The sequence below is a fragment of the Chiloscyllium plagiosum genome, unplaced genomic scaffold, assembly GCF_037043375.1.
Source record: "Chiloscyllium plagiosum isolate Xiang-an unplaced genomic scaffold, Cpla_swu_hap1 HiC_scaffold_5, whole genome shotgun sequence".
Lineage (NCBI taxonomy): Eukaryota > Metazoa > Chordata > Chondrichthyes > Orectolobiformes > Hemiscylliidae > Chiloscyllium > Chiloscyllium plagiosum.
In genome coordinates this window covers 93,403,800-93,416,927 of record NW_028270143.1, presented here as the reverse complement: position 1 = coordinate 93,416,927, position 13,128 = coordinate 93,403,800, and the positions used below count along the sequence as shown (strand labels likewise).

The 13,128-nt window shown below is 42.8% G+C and overlaps 1 long non-coding RNA gene across 1 annotated transcript in view; it reads left to right on the top strand.

Moving 5' to 3' along the window:
- Positions 1-4,391: 4,391 nt before the first annotated feature.
- Positions 4,392-13,128, top strand: part of LOC148149983 (uncharacterized) — a 140,137-nt gene continuing 131,400 nt past the window's right edge. Inside the window, exon 1 of the long non-coding RNA XR_015757122.1 lies at positions 4,392-4,545. This is a non-coding gene — a long non-coding RNA (uncharacterized LOC148149983). The remainder of the gene's footprint in view (positions 4,546-13,128) is intronic.

Below are 13,128 nucleotides of genomic sequence, written 5' to 3'. Positions count from 1 at the left end.
AGAGGGATGTGGTCCAGATGCAGGTAAGTGCAACTAGTTTAATTTGGGAAACCTTGTCAACATGGTCAAGTTGGATCAAAGGATCTTTTTCCATGCTGTAAGACTTTATGATTCTATGACAAGGTAGATATTGCCAAGGTCTTGGGGTCAGAGGAGAAATCTCTGCCACTGGAAGGGTTCAAAATTGTTGAGGAAGTATTAGATAAAATAAGTACTTAAAATTGATAAAGCATCAGGACCAGATGAAATACATGCAAGGATATTGAAGGAAGTGAATGAGTGTGTAAATTACAAGGGGACTGACAACTATCTTTCAATCTTCCCTCAATTCAAGTGGGGGGGGGGGGTAATACCAGAGGATTGGAGAATCGCAAACGTAACGCCCTGTTGAAATATGTTTGTAAACATCAGCCGAGCAATCACAGACTGCTTGGTTTAACTTTGGTGGTCTGGAGACTCCCAGAAAAATTTATTCAGCTTAAAATTAAAAGTCACATGGAAAATTGTGGATTGATTCAGGTGAGTGACATGAATTAGGTCAAAGAAGTATTAATGAGGACAAGGTTGTTTATATGGTACATACGGTACCCCAAAAAGACATTTGATCCATTGTCACAAAACAGTTTTGTGAGCAAAGTTATAACTCATGATATAAGAAGACCAGTAGTGATGCGAATACAAAATTGGCTAAAGGATAGGAAACAGGAATTAAGCACAGCTAATGGATATTTTTCAGGTTGATTAGATTACTTACAGTGTGGCCCAACAAGTCCACATTGACCCTCCGAAGAGCAACCCACCCAGACCCATTCCCCTACGTTTACCCCTTCACCTAACACTATGGGCAATTTAGCATGGCCAATTCACCTGACCTGCACATTTTTGGACTGTGGGGGGAAACCGAAGCACCTGGAGGAAACCCACGCAGACACAGGGAAAATGTGCAAACTCCACACAGTCAGTTACCTGAGGTGGGAATTGAACCCGGGTCTCTGGCGGTGTGAGGCAGCAGTGCTAACCACTGAGCCACCGTGCCGCCCATGTGGGAAAATCCTTTGGCATCACTATTTGGACACTTGTTTTTCCTGTTAAATACATGATCTAAATCTTGTACACAGGAGATAATTTCAAAGTTTACAAATGACACAAAAGTTGGGAGAAATGTGAGGAGGATGTTGACACATTGGTGAAGGGGTGGATAGGTGGCAGATGAATTTCAAAGCAGAGAAATCTGGGCTGATTCATTTTGGTATGAAAAGTGTGGAGAGTCAGTAAAAAATAAAGGGTACAGTTCTAAAAGGTGTAGAAGAGCAGAGAGACCTGTGTCACTAAAGATGGCAGGACAGTAGAGAAAGCTACTAATAATGCTTACAGAATTCTAGATTTCATTAATCGGGCCTTAGAAGACAAGAGCAGGAAGGTAATGGTGAATGTATATTAGGCACTGGTTAGACCGCAGCTCTAGTATTGTGTTCCATTCTGGGTTCCACGCTTTAGGAAAGTTGTGAATGTATTGGAAAGAAGGTAGAAGAAGTTTACAAGAATGGTTCTGGGATGAGATTCGTTAGTTAGGAGTAAAGTTTGGACAAGTTGGGACTTTTTCCTTTGACTGGAGGAGACTGAGGATTTAAAAGAAGCTTTCAACATCATGAGGGGTCTGGACAGACTGGGCAGACAGAAACATTTCCACTTGTAAACAGGTTTGAGAACTCAAGGGCACAATGTTAAAGAAGCAAGTGAGGGATAAGCAAAACCTTTACACACAGCGACATGTTAGGTTATAAAATTCATTGTCTGGAACTGTGGTAAAAGTAAGTTCAATTAAGGCATTCAAGAGGGCATTACAGCATTATTTAAACAGAAATAATGTACAGAGTTATGGGTAAAAGGCAAGAAATTGGCACTGAGTTAAAATGCTAAGAGAGCCAATGTAGAGATGATGGATCAAATAGCCCTTTTCTATACAATAACTATTCTGTGATGCTGTGAAGATGTCATGAATATCTATTGGCAGATTTTTTTTAAATCATGACCTACTTTCAAGATAAATTCATCAGCACCTGTGATCTCATGGAACCAGTGATATAAGGTATATCATTTATATATAATTTATATTAGAGATTGAATGGAGAACTGGCGCCTTGTGCATTTGGTCTGTGTCAATGAAAGACTTTACTGTTTAACTTGTAAGCATTTCTATAGCCATGGCAGTTTCTTTTAAAACACAACATGAGGGTGAGTATCTTCCTGGTGTGAAGTGGGATTTTGTTTTCATTGTGAGAATTTTACAAGTGGACAGAATAAACAGTTATGCATTAGGTTTGCATGGACGAATATAAGATTTTCTGTTTATGGCTTGGGATTTTATTTTGAACTGGAGGATTCTTGTCTGAAACTAAATGTATAAAATAGTTACTTCTGAAGGGAAGGAATAGCTTAAAACCAATAGGAAATAGTATACCTCAATGTGAGGATTCCAGTTTGAATGTTCAAGGCCAGAAATGATTGAATAAAGCCCTGAAGGGTTTATTTGAAGGTAAAAAGAAATCTAAGCTATGTTGTATAAAGACCCGAGGAAAAGGCTATCAGATTCTCAAGCCTGGGAATTGAAGCCACAATTAAATTAAGCCCTGTTGATTTGATAGAAAATGGAATTCTCTCTGGTGTTAGGTATGTAAAACATTGCTGGTAGGATTAATTGGTATTATATAATACCGCACGTTAGAAAATCTTTAAAATGTGCCATATGTAAATAGCTTGGTTAGTTCTGTTTTTTCCTCATTTCTTTTGTGTGATAAACTTCTGTTTAATTGTTGAAACCAAATCTACAGCTTTGCATGTTGTATGTCAGTGAAAGACTACCTCATTAATACCAGAAATATGTAATGTATTAAGGATTTCAGAATGGAAGCTGACTTATCCATTAATAATAACGGCAGGTATTATAACGATTGGGGGCTCATGCAGGATTAGTATTCACTGGCTTTAAGAGGGATTGAAGAGTGTATTTCCTTTTAAAGTAATGGGTGCATGGTAATTCTGGATATAAAATGCTTGCATAGTGATGCAGTTTATTGCATGGAATTTGAAGATGGCTTCAATTGTTCCCTTTGACTAAAACTAGACTGAAAGAATTGGAGATAAATTAAAGGTAGATGTAAAAGCAGCACCGCGTATGAGTGAAACGTTACAACTCATTATTGAACAATTATATTTTATACACAGGGAACATATGTGGGTCATAGCGTCATTGGCTTGGCCAGCATTTATTGCCTCACCAAAGTGGTGATGAGCTGCATTAAAGAGTCACAGAGTTATAGAGCACATAAACAGACCTTTCACTCCAACTCATCCATGTGAACCAGGTATCCTAAATTAATCTCATCTCATTTGCCAGTGTTTGGCCCGTATCCCTCTAAACCCTTCCTATTCATGTACTCATCCAGATGCCTTTTGAATGTTGTAGTTGTACACACCTTCACCACCTCCTCTGGCAGCTCATTCCATACATGCACCACCCTCTACATGAAAATGTTGTCCCTCTGATCCCTTTTAAATCTTTCCCTTCTCACCATAAACAAATGCTCTCTAGTTTTTGAACTAACTTCTCTTGGGAAAAAGACCTGGCTATTCACCCTATCCATGCCCCTCTTGATTTATAAATGTCTATAAGGTCACCCCTCAGCCTCCAACGCTCCTGAACTACTGCAATCCATTTGACTTAAGTAGACACACAACATCCTTTGGTTGGAGCATTGGGGGTGAGGGGAATGGATGTTTGTGGATGTAGTGACAATCAAGTGGGCTGCTTTGTCCTGAAGCTTCTTGAGTATTGTTGGAGCTGCATCCATCCAGGCAAGTAGGGAGTATTCCATTACACTTCTGACTTGTGCCTTGTAGATGGTGGATAGACATTGGGGAATCAGAAAGTGAGTTACTTGCTGTAGTACTCCTCGCCTCTGACCTGTTCTTGTAGCCACTGCATTTATGTAGTGAGTCCTGTTCAGTTGTAACCACTTGATGAAGGAGCAGCGCTCCAAACACTAGTGCTTCCAACTAAACCTGTTGGACTATAACCTGGTGTTGTATGATTTTTAACTTTGTACACCCCAGCCCAACACTAGCGTGTACAAATCATGTTCAGTTTCTGGTCAATAGCAACTCCCAGGATGTTAATAGTAGGAGATTCAGTGATGGTAATACCACTGAAAATCAAAGGGTGGTGGTTAAATTATCACTCATTATCCTGGTATTTTTGTGCCGTGATTGTTACTTGTCACTTGTCAGCTGACCCTGGATATTATGCAGCTCTTGCTGCATTTGGACACAGACTGCTTCAGTATTTGAGGAGTTGTGAATGATGCTGAACATCGTGCAATCATCGTCAAACATCCCCACTTCTGACCTTATGATAGAGGGAAGGTCATTGATGAAGCAGCTAAAAATGATTGGGTCTATGACACCACTCTGAGGAACTCCCACAGAGATGTCCTGGAGCTGAGATGACTGACCTCCAACAACTATAACCATCTTCCAATGTGGCAGGTATGACTCCAACCACCCGAGATTTTGCCCTCTTATATCCATTGATTCCAGTTTTGCTTGGTCTCCTTCATGCCACAATCAGTCAATTGTAGCCTTAATGTCAAGGGCTGTCACTCTCACCTCACCTCTGGAATTCAGCTCTTTTGCCCATGTTTGAACCCAGGCTGTAATGAGGTCAGGAGCTGAGTGGCCCTGGCGAAACCCATACTGGGTGTCATTACTGAGCAAGTGCTGCTTGATAGCACTGTTGATAATGCTTTCCATTACTTTACTGATGATTGAGAGGAGACTGATGGGGCGGTAATTGGCCGGGTTGAATTTTTGCTGCTTTTGATGTACAGGGCATACCAGGGCAATTTTCCACTTTGTTGAGTAGATGCCAGTATTGTAGCTGTTCCAGAACAGTTAGGTTTGGGGTACAGCAAGTTCTGGAGCACAAGTCTTCAGTTTTATTGCTGGAATATTGTCAGAGCCCATAGCTTTTGCAGTATCCAATGTCTCCAACTGTGTCACATTTAGAATTGAAAGAAAGAAACCCTGAAATTTTCAGTGTCTGCCCTGGAATTAGGTCAGATACAGTTAGAAATGAAAAGAAAAACTGGACTTGGAGAGAGAAAAAGAAATACTTGAATTAGAAGAGAAAGAAAAACAGAGGGACATATTATTAAGAAAATGTGAAATGGAGAGGAAGGAAAACAAAATAAAAAGAAGATAATGGAAATTGAGGGAACAGAAAATCAGACAAAGAGGGAAAGTGAGGAGTAAGAAAATGGAAATGGAGACGGAATTCAGAACACTTGAACTCCAAAGAGATAGGCAACTTAAAAAAACATGAGTTGGCCCTGAAACAGTTTGGATCAAAAAGGAATGGGCTGAAAATGTGTTGCTGGAAAAGCGCAGCAGGTCAGGCAGCATCCAAGGAGCAGGAGAATCGACGTTTTGGGCATGAACCCTTCTTCAGGCTCATGAAGAAGGGCTCATGCCCGAAACGTTGATTCTCCTGCTCCTTTGATGCTGCCTGACCTGCTGCGCTTTTCCAGCAACACATTTTCAGCTCTGATCTCCAGCATCTGCAGCCCTCACTTTCTCCTCAAAAAGGAATGGAAATGGTCCTAGTACCAGAGAATTGACAGAAGGATGTAATAGTAACAGCAGAAAGGTCAGAACCAAAATATGTTATATTTTAAAAAAAGCTTCCATTGTATTAAGAATCGACCAACAAAAAACAATGGGAAATTTAATGGGATTACTGTAGTAGCAATTTATAAAGAATCTTTGGAAAATGGGCCATTAGGAAAGGAAAAATGTTTTAATACATTGATAAATGATCAGGATATTTCTACATAAACACACAACACATGTATTATCAGCATCCGATTGTATGTAAAACAAAAATGATATAATCAAGTGTCTGTCTAAATGTGAATCCTTAAATAGACAACAACGTTCACGACTTTAACCCACTGAGGTCTCCACAGCTCAGGTTATATTGCACTGTCATCCTTTTTAGTTGATGAGCTTCAGCACATTATACCTAATGTATACCCTTTTATTTGTCGAGCCTTCTTCCAAATCTATGAGATAAAGTCCCTGCCCATCAGCTTCTCAATTACACAAGGATTTTGCCAAAGTAATTGATTCTGCCTTTCAACGACGACAGAAATACTTACTAATAAAAATCGCCTGCCCCTGGGTTGAAAGGCTGTATTGCTTGATATATGCAGGTCTTCCAGAAGTTTCCCTGGTTATTCCTGTAAATTAAGGTGAATGACATCTCAACCTAGCTGTTATATGACACTGGTATATTGCTCTAGGATAATGAATTGATTTCTTAATAAAAACAATGTATAAATACAAGTCTTCAGTTTTTTTTGATAATATAAAATGCTGGAAACTATAAATAATACATTTCTCAGTGTGATTGACATTGTAATGTTTGAAAATGACTATTGTGTAAAAATGATTTGAAAAATCAATTTGGTAAACAAACAAATTCAGGCCAATGATTTTCTCCTTAAAAGGTAATACTGCACAATGTTTGGAATGAACCCTTTATGTGCAAAATGCAACATTACAGTACCAGAAGTTTAAAAAGAATACAAGCAAAATGCTTTTTTTTCCTCCCATAGCTTCCTTCTATGGACTTACAACAATTTTAAACAGTAGTGTTTATAGTCTTTTTTATTGGAGATAGCTCACGACATGGCTATGGTTCACTGATTTCATTCTGTCTGAAAGTTGTGGTTCAAGTCCCACTACTAAGATTTGAGACTATAATCTAAAGTAATGCTCTGATGCTGTCCGATGTTGCAGTTTTGTTTATATATCATGTTTCTTCAACCTCAAGAGGTCCCAGTTGTGTAACAGTGAACTATTTGGATTGTAGTCACTGACAGAGTATAGGCAACATGACAGCCAAATTACACACAGCAAGCTCCCAGAACCTGGTGACAAAGGCTGGCTTTCAGGTGAGACATTGACTCCTTTCATGGAAGAATAGAAGATTCCATCACTTAAAGGAAGAAGTGAAGAGTTTTCTCTCTAGCTCTTGGTCAGTATTTAGAGTTGAGAGTGTGGTTCTGGAAAAGCACAGCATGTCAGGCAGTATCCGAGGAACAGGAGAATCGACGTTATGGGCATAAGCCCTCCATCAGGAATGAAACGCTTATGCCCAAAACATCAATATTCCTGCTCTTCGGATGCTGCCTGACCCGCTGGGTTTTTCCAGCACCCTGCTCTTGACTCTAATCTCCAGCATCTGCAATTCTCACATTCTCCTTGGTCAGTATTTGTCTCTTGAGCAACATCACTAAGAACAGATTCACTCCTTATGATCACATTGTTGTGTGCTGGAGCATAATGTGCACAAATTGGAGAAAAAAACAAAGGACTTGCATTTATATAGTGCCTTTTACAACTACAGGACATCTCACCGTGCTTTACAGCCCAGCTTCAAAGTGCAACAGCCAATCTGTGCCCTGAACCAACTGAAATCCAGAGAAGGAAACTGCTATGTTTGGACAAAGTAACCGTTTTACTTGTAATTAGAATGAGAGGGAGGTGATTCGAAGGAGAAGTGATGAAGGGAGCAGGCCACAGGCAGGCAGGAGAGCTCCCCAAGCTATACACATCGACTGGTGTTACTTTGTGGAGGAACAGACCGGTACTCGCTAACCAGGGTCCAGGACAGGGGTACATCAGGGCTCAATAACTGGGGCTCAGGGCTCCAGCAGTCAGGGCCCCTCTTGACACCGGCTCATTGACATAAGCAACTGTACAGCACACTGAGCGAGCATGTATAATAGTTCCTGTTGCCAGCTGGATCCAATGAGGAGTAACATGCTGTCATTTCTATGTCACTTTGAGAGGGCAAACAGGTTATTGATTTAACATCTCATCTAAATGACAGGTTGGCTGCCATAGTTTTCACATTACAGAAATAACCATATTTCAAAGGCACAAAAATGTTTTGCACCATCCTACAGGGATGAAGGTCATTTAAAAAGACCTTTTATCATCACTTTATTAAATTCAACTTCACAAGTTACCTTCACGGGATTCAAACCATTGACCTTCTAGATTTCTGGCTGAGTAACATAAATGTTACATTGGGAAACCCTGGCAGAAGTAACTACCATTAGCAGCTGAGGGAAGAAAATGTTCAGGCAGTTTTGCAAAAAAAGAATTTTTAATTCCTACAGGTGGGAAGATTGTTGGCTCAAGGCTGATTGATAGAAATGGGTGATGTGCCCCGGTGGAGGTGCTTTAACAGAAATGTGCTTCCCCAGTTGGAACAATTCCTAATATTGTGACTATACCAGCAGACAATCTCTCTAATCATTGACATTTATTTCTCTTTTCAAGAGTGGCTCATCACTCTGCACCCTGCCAGGTCTATCATTTGCAGGTAAGTGGACTGAAGAGACAGCAGTTGTGTGTTTGTGACCACCTGCATCTTGACAATGCACAGTGCATTCACAGGCTCATCACTTCACAGTCATCTGTTGTCACTCCAGCAACAACACAGCAGGTCAGACTGGAATATAAGAGCTGAGTTGCTCATGAGCAGCTTGAAGAGATAAACTGTCACTTCACATCTCCCATTCCTGAAACCCTGCATTGGCAATTAGTTTTGAAACTAAAAGACATGTACAGAATGCAACATTTCCTTCAATCCAGTACTGTCTCTTCACAGCACCTTTCCTGAACTTATTGGTTCTCACAAGCAAGTGTTGAAATATCATGTACAGAGCTACAGCACAAAAAATGCTATGAAGAAAAGCAGAAAATCCTAAAACTGTGCTTGACCTCCACAATATTGTGTAGATATTGTGTGGCCTCCTCTATATTGGGGAGACAGGCCGCTTACTTGTGGAACGTTTCAGAGAACACCTCTGGGACACCCGGACCAACCAACCCAACCACCCCGTGGCTCAACACTTCAACTCCCCCTCCCACTCCACCAAGGACATGCAGGTCCTTGGACTCCTCCATCGCCAGACCATAGCAACACGACGGCTGGAGGAAGAGCGCCTCATCTTCCGCCTAGGAACCCTCCAACCACAAGGGATGAACTCCGATTTCTCCAGTTTCCTCATTTACCCTCCTCCCATCTTATCTCAGTCCCAACCCTCGAACTCAGCACCGCCTTCCTAACCTGCAATCTTCTTCCTGACCCCTCCGTTCCCACCCCTACTCCGGCCTATCACCCTCACCTTGACCTCCTTCCACCTATCGCATTTCCAACACCCCTCCCCAAGTCCCTCATCCCTACCTTTTATCTTAGCCTGCTGGACACACTTTCCTCATTCCTGAAGAAGGGCTCATGACCGAAACGTTGATTCTCCTGCTCCTTGGATGCTGCCTGACCTGCTGCGCTTTTCCAGCAACACATTTTCAGCTATACTTCCATCTTCAACAATAACTGACCAGCACATAGACCTCCTTGCCAGTACGATTGAGACCCTTTCTTTATTGGTATCTCGCCTACCCACTGTTCTTCCTTACCCATGAGATCAAACCAACGGGGCAATGAGTCCCAGACATCTCGCCCTGAGGACCTTTTAGCATTGTGATCTGAAATTCAATAGCCTCCTCTGGGTGGAGGATCTACACAGAGCACTTTATACCCATTGCTCCAACGTTTCAGTGCCCTTGATTGCCCATCCATCAACAATCCCTAGCACATGGGGCTCAACATTCACCACTTCACCCTCAAGGACCCTCCAATTCTGCCAGCCTTACAGTCCTCATGCCTCCACCTATCTTTGACAGGTACGTCACCTAAACACAGTACATCCACCCGAGATTCCTCCCTCTTTCTTGCAGGATGAGGGGCACAATGGAAGGGAGCAGAGCAGACCCAGCAGGGATCAGTATGTGTGTATCTCCTGAGCCTGTTAGCAGACCTGGATATCACTGAGTGCACGGTGACACACAGCCCATGGGATTCAATATCATCAACACTTAGCCCGATGGAATGTTATTATGTTCTTCGCTCAGCTCCCACTTCATTCTTAGTATCATAGAATCACACAGTACAGCAGAGGCTATTTGGCCCATCAAGGCTGTGCCACCAAAAATACACTAAAGCTACACTAGTGTCACTTTCCCACACTTGGCCCATAACTTTGAATGTTATGACACTTCTGGTGCTCGCCTAAGTACCTTTAAAAGGTTGGAAGGTTTCCCGCCTCAACTACCCTCTCAGGCAGTTCAGTCCACAGGCCAACCACGCTCTGGGTGAGAAAAATATCCCTCAAGTCCCCTTACTTTGAAGTTGAAGTTACGTGTGCTTGTAATTGTCCCTTTAACGAAAGTGAACAGCTGTTTTCTAGCCACCCTGTCCATGCCCTAATAATCTAATACACCTCAATCAAGTCCCCCCTCAGATTAAAAAAAAACAAAAGAACCGAGGATGCTGCAAATCAGAAAAAACCCCACAAATTCCTGGAAAAGCTCAGCAGGTTTTGGAGCATCTGTGGAGAGAAATCACAGTGACTTTTCTCAGAACTGATGGTAGCTATTAAAATGTTGGTTTATATGCAGATGAAAAGGTGAGGGGAGTGGGTAAGGAGTAAACAATAGATGGAGATAGAGGTTAGAGAGAGAGAACAACAGTTAGACAGACAAAGGAATGGATAATGATCTGGCTTCGAGGATGAATAGCTATTAACGGGGTTTGTTAGTAGCTAACAATGGGTAGTCTGTAATAGCAGGCGATGTGATAACAAGACTTGATGTGTGGGGTTTAGCGTAAGAATATGGGAGAGCTCAGGCCCTAAAGTTATTGAACTTGATATTGAGTCCAGAAGGCTGTAAGGTCCCTAAACAGAAAGTAGGGTGCTGTTCTTCCACCTTGCGCTGAGCTTTACTGGAGCATTACAGCAAGCCCGAGCCAGAGATGTTGCCCGGGAAACAGGGAAGTGTGTTAAAGGGGCAAGCAACTGGAAGCTCAGGGTCTTTTTTGCAGACAGAATGTAGTGCTCTGCAAAGCAGTCACCCAGTCTATGTTCATTTCCCCAAATGTAGAGGAGACCCCATTGTGAGCAGTGAGTGCTGTAGACTAGACTGTGTGAAGTACGGGTAAAGTGCTGCTTCACTCGGAAGGTGTGTTTGGGCCCTAGGATACTGAGGAGGGAGCAAGTAAACAGACAGGTGTTACACGTTCAGCAGTTGCAGGGAAAGGTCCCGTGAGACTGTGGTGTGGTGGGGTGTTGGGAGAGAAGGAAGAGCAAACCAGGATGTCCCGGAGGGAACAGTCCCTGTGAAAGGCTGACAAGGGAGGGGAGAGGAATATGTGTCTGGAGGTGGTATCTCACTACAGGTGGTGGAAATGGTGGCTAATGATCCTCTGGTTGTGGGTGCTGGTGGGATGGTTGGTAAGGACAAGGGGGGACCCTATCACTGTTGTGGGAGAGAAGAGTGGGGGTGAAGGCTGATATGCGGGAGGTGAGACAGACCTGTCTGATGGCCCTGTCAACCATACAGGTGCGGAATCCTTAGTTGAGGAAGAAGATGGACATTTCGAGGCCCCCTTGTCAAAGTTGACATCACCTGAACAGATGTGACAGAGACTGAGGAACTGGGAGAATGGAATAGAGACTTTGCAGGAAGCAGGGTGTGAGTACGTATAGTCCAGGTAACTGTGGGAGCCATTGGATTTTTAGTGGATATTGGTAGTTAGAAATGGAAGCAGATGTTGAGGAAGGGAAGGGAGGAATCAGAGATGAACCCGATGAAGGTGAGAGCGGAGTGGAAATTGGAAACGAAAGTAAGAAACTTTTACAATTCAAGAGGAAGGACAGGAACATCATCAATGATATCACTGATATATCAGAGAAAGAGTTGTGGATGTGGGCCTGAATAGGACTGGAACAAGGAACCCCACAAAGAGACAGTCATAACTAGGCGGCTGGAGCCCGCAAAATGGAAATTCTGAAACTGACGTAAAGCATCAGAGGAATTGTGGATGTAAGTGGGAAGGGACTGGACCAGAAAGATTGAAACAAGGTATGACTTGGAGGTGCAGGTGTTGGGCTGGGCTGGACAAAGTTAAAAAGCCCACAACACCAGGTCCAACAGGTTTATTTGGGAGCACTAGCTTTCATTGCGCTGCTCCGTCACCTGATGAAAGAGCAGTGCTTCGAAAACTAATGCTTTCAAATAAACCTGTTGGACTATAACCTGGTGTTGTGTGATTTTTAACTGAGCTGAAAATGTGTTGCTGGAAAAGCACAACATGTCAGGCAGCATCCAAGGAACAGGATAATCGACGTTTCGGGCATGATCCCTTCTTCAGGCTTATGCCCGAAACATTGATTCTCATGTTTCTTGGATGCTGCCTGACCTGCTGCGCTTTTCCAGCAACACATTTTCAGCTCTGATCTCCAGCATCTGCAGTCCTCACTTTCTCCTCGATGATTTTTAACTGAGTCAGGGTAAGAAGAGATGAATTCTGTGGGACAGGCAGAAACAATGGGTTGGTCTGGGTAATCCTGTTTGTGATTTTGGGGAAGAGGTAGACATGAACTGTGTGGGATTGGGGAACACTCAGCTTGGAGGCAGTCAGGGGTGGGGGGAGATCACCAAATGAAGTGAGGTCAGTGACCGTAGTTGACACAATGGCCTGATGTACCATGGTGAGGTTATGGTCCAGGGGGAGATGGGAGGAGGGCTTATGCCCGAAACGTCGATTCTCCTGTTCCTTGGATGCTGCTTGACCTGCTGCGCTTTTCCAGCAACACATTTTCAGCTCTGATCTCCAGCATCTGCAGTCCTCACTTTCTCCTCGGAGGTATCTGAGAGCTAGCACTCAGCTTCTGCAATGTAGTGGTCAATCCGCCAAACAACAACACCATCACTCTTGTCAGCAGGCAGGCTCAGTTACAAAAGTCTGGGTTAGATCTGAGGGCACAGAGTGCAGTCAGTTCCCAAGATGATAGGTTAGAATGGGTGGGTGGGGTGGGAAGAAGGGAGTGAGAAATTGAGGTGATAGATGTGACACAACAGTTCTCAATGAACAGGTTGATTGTACGTAAAAGGGAGGGGTCTTTCTCTGGGCTTTTTTTTTCTGGGTAGAAG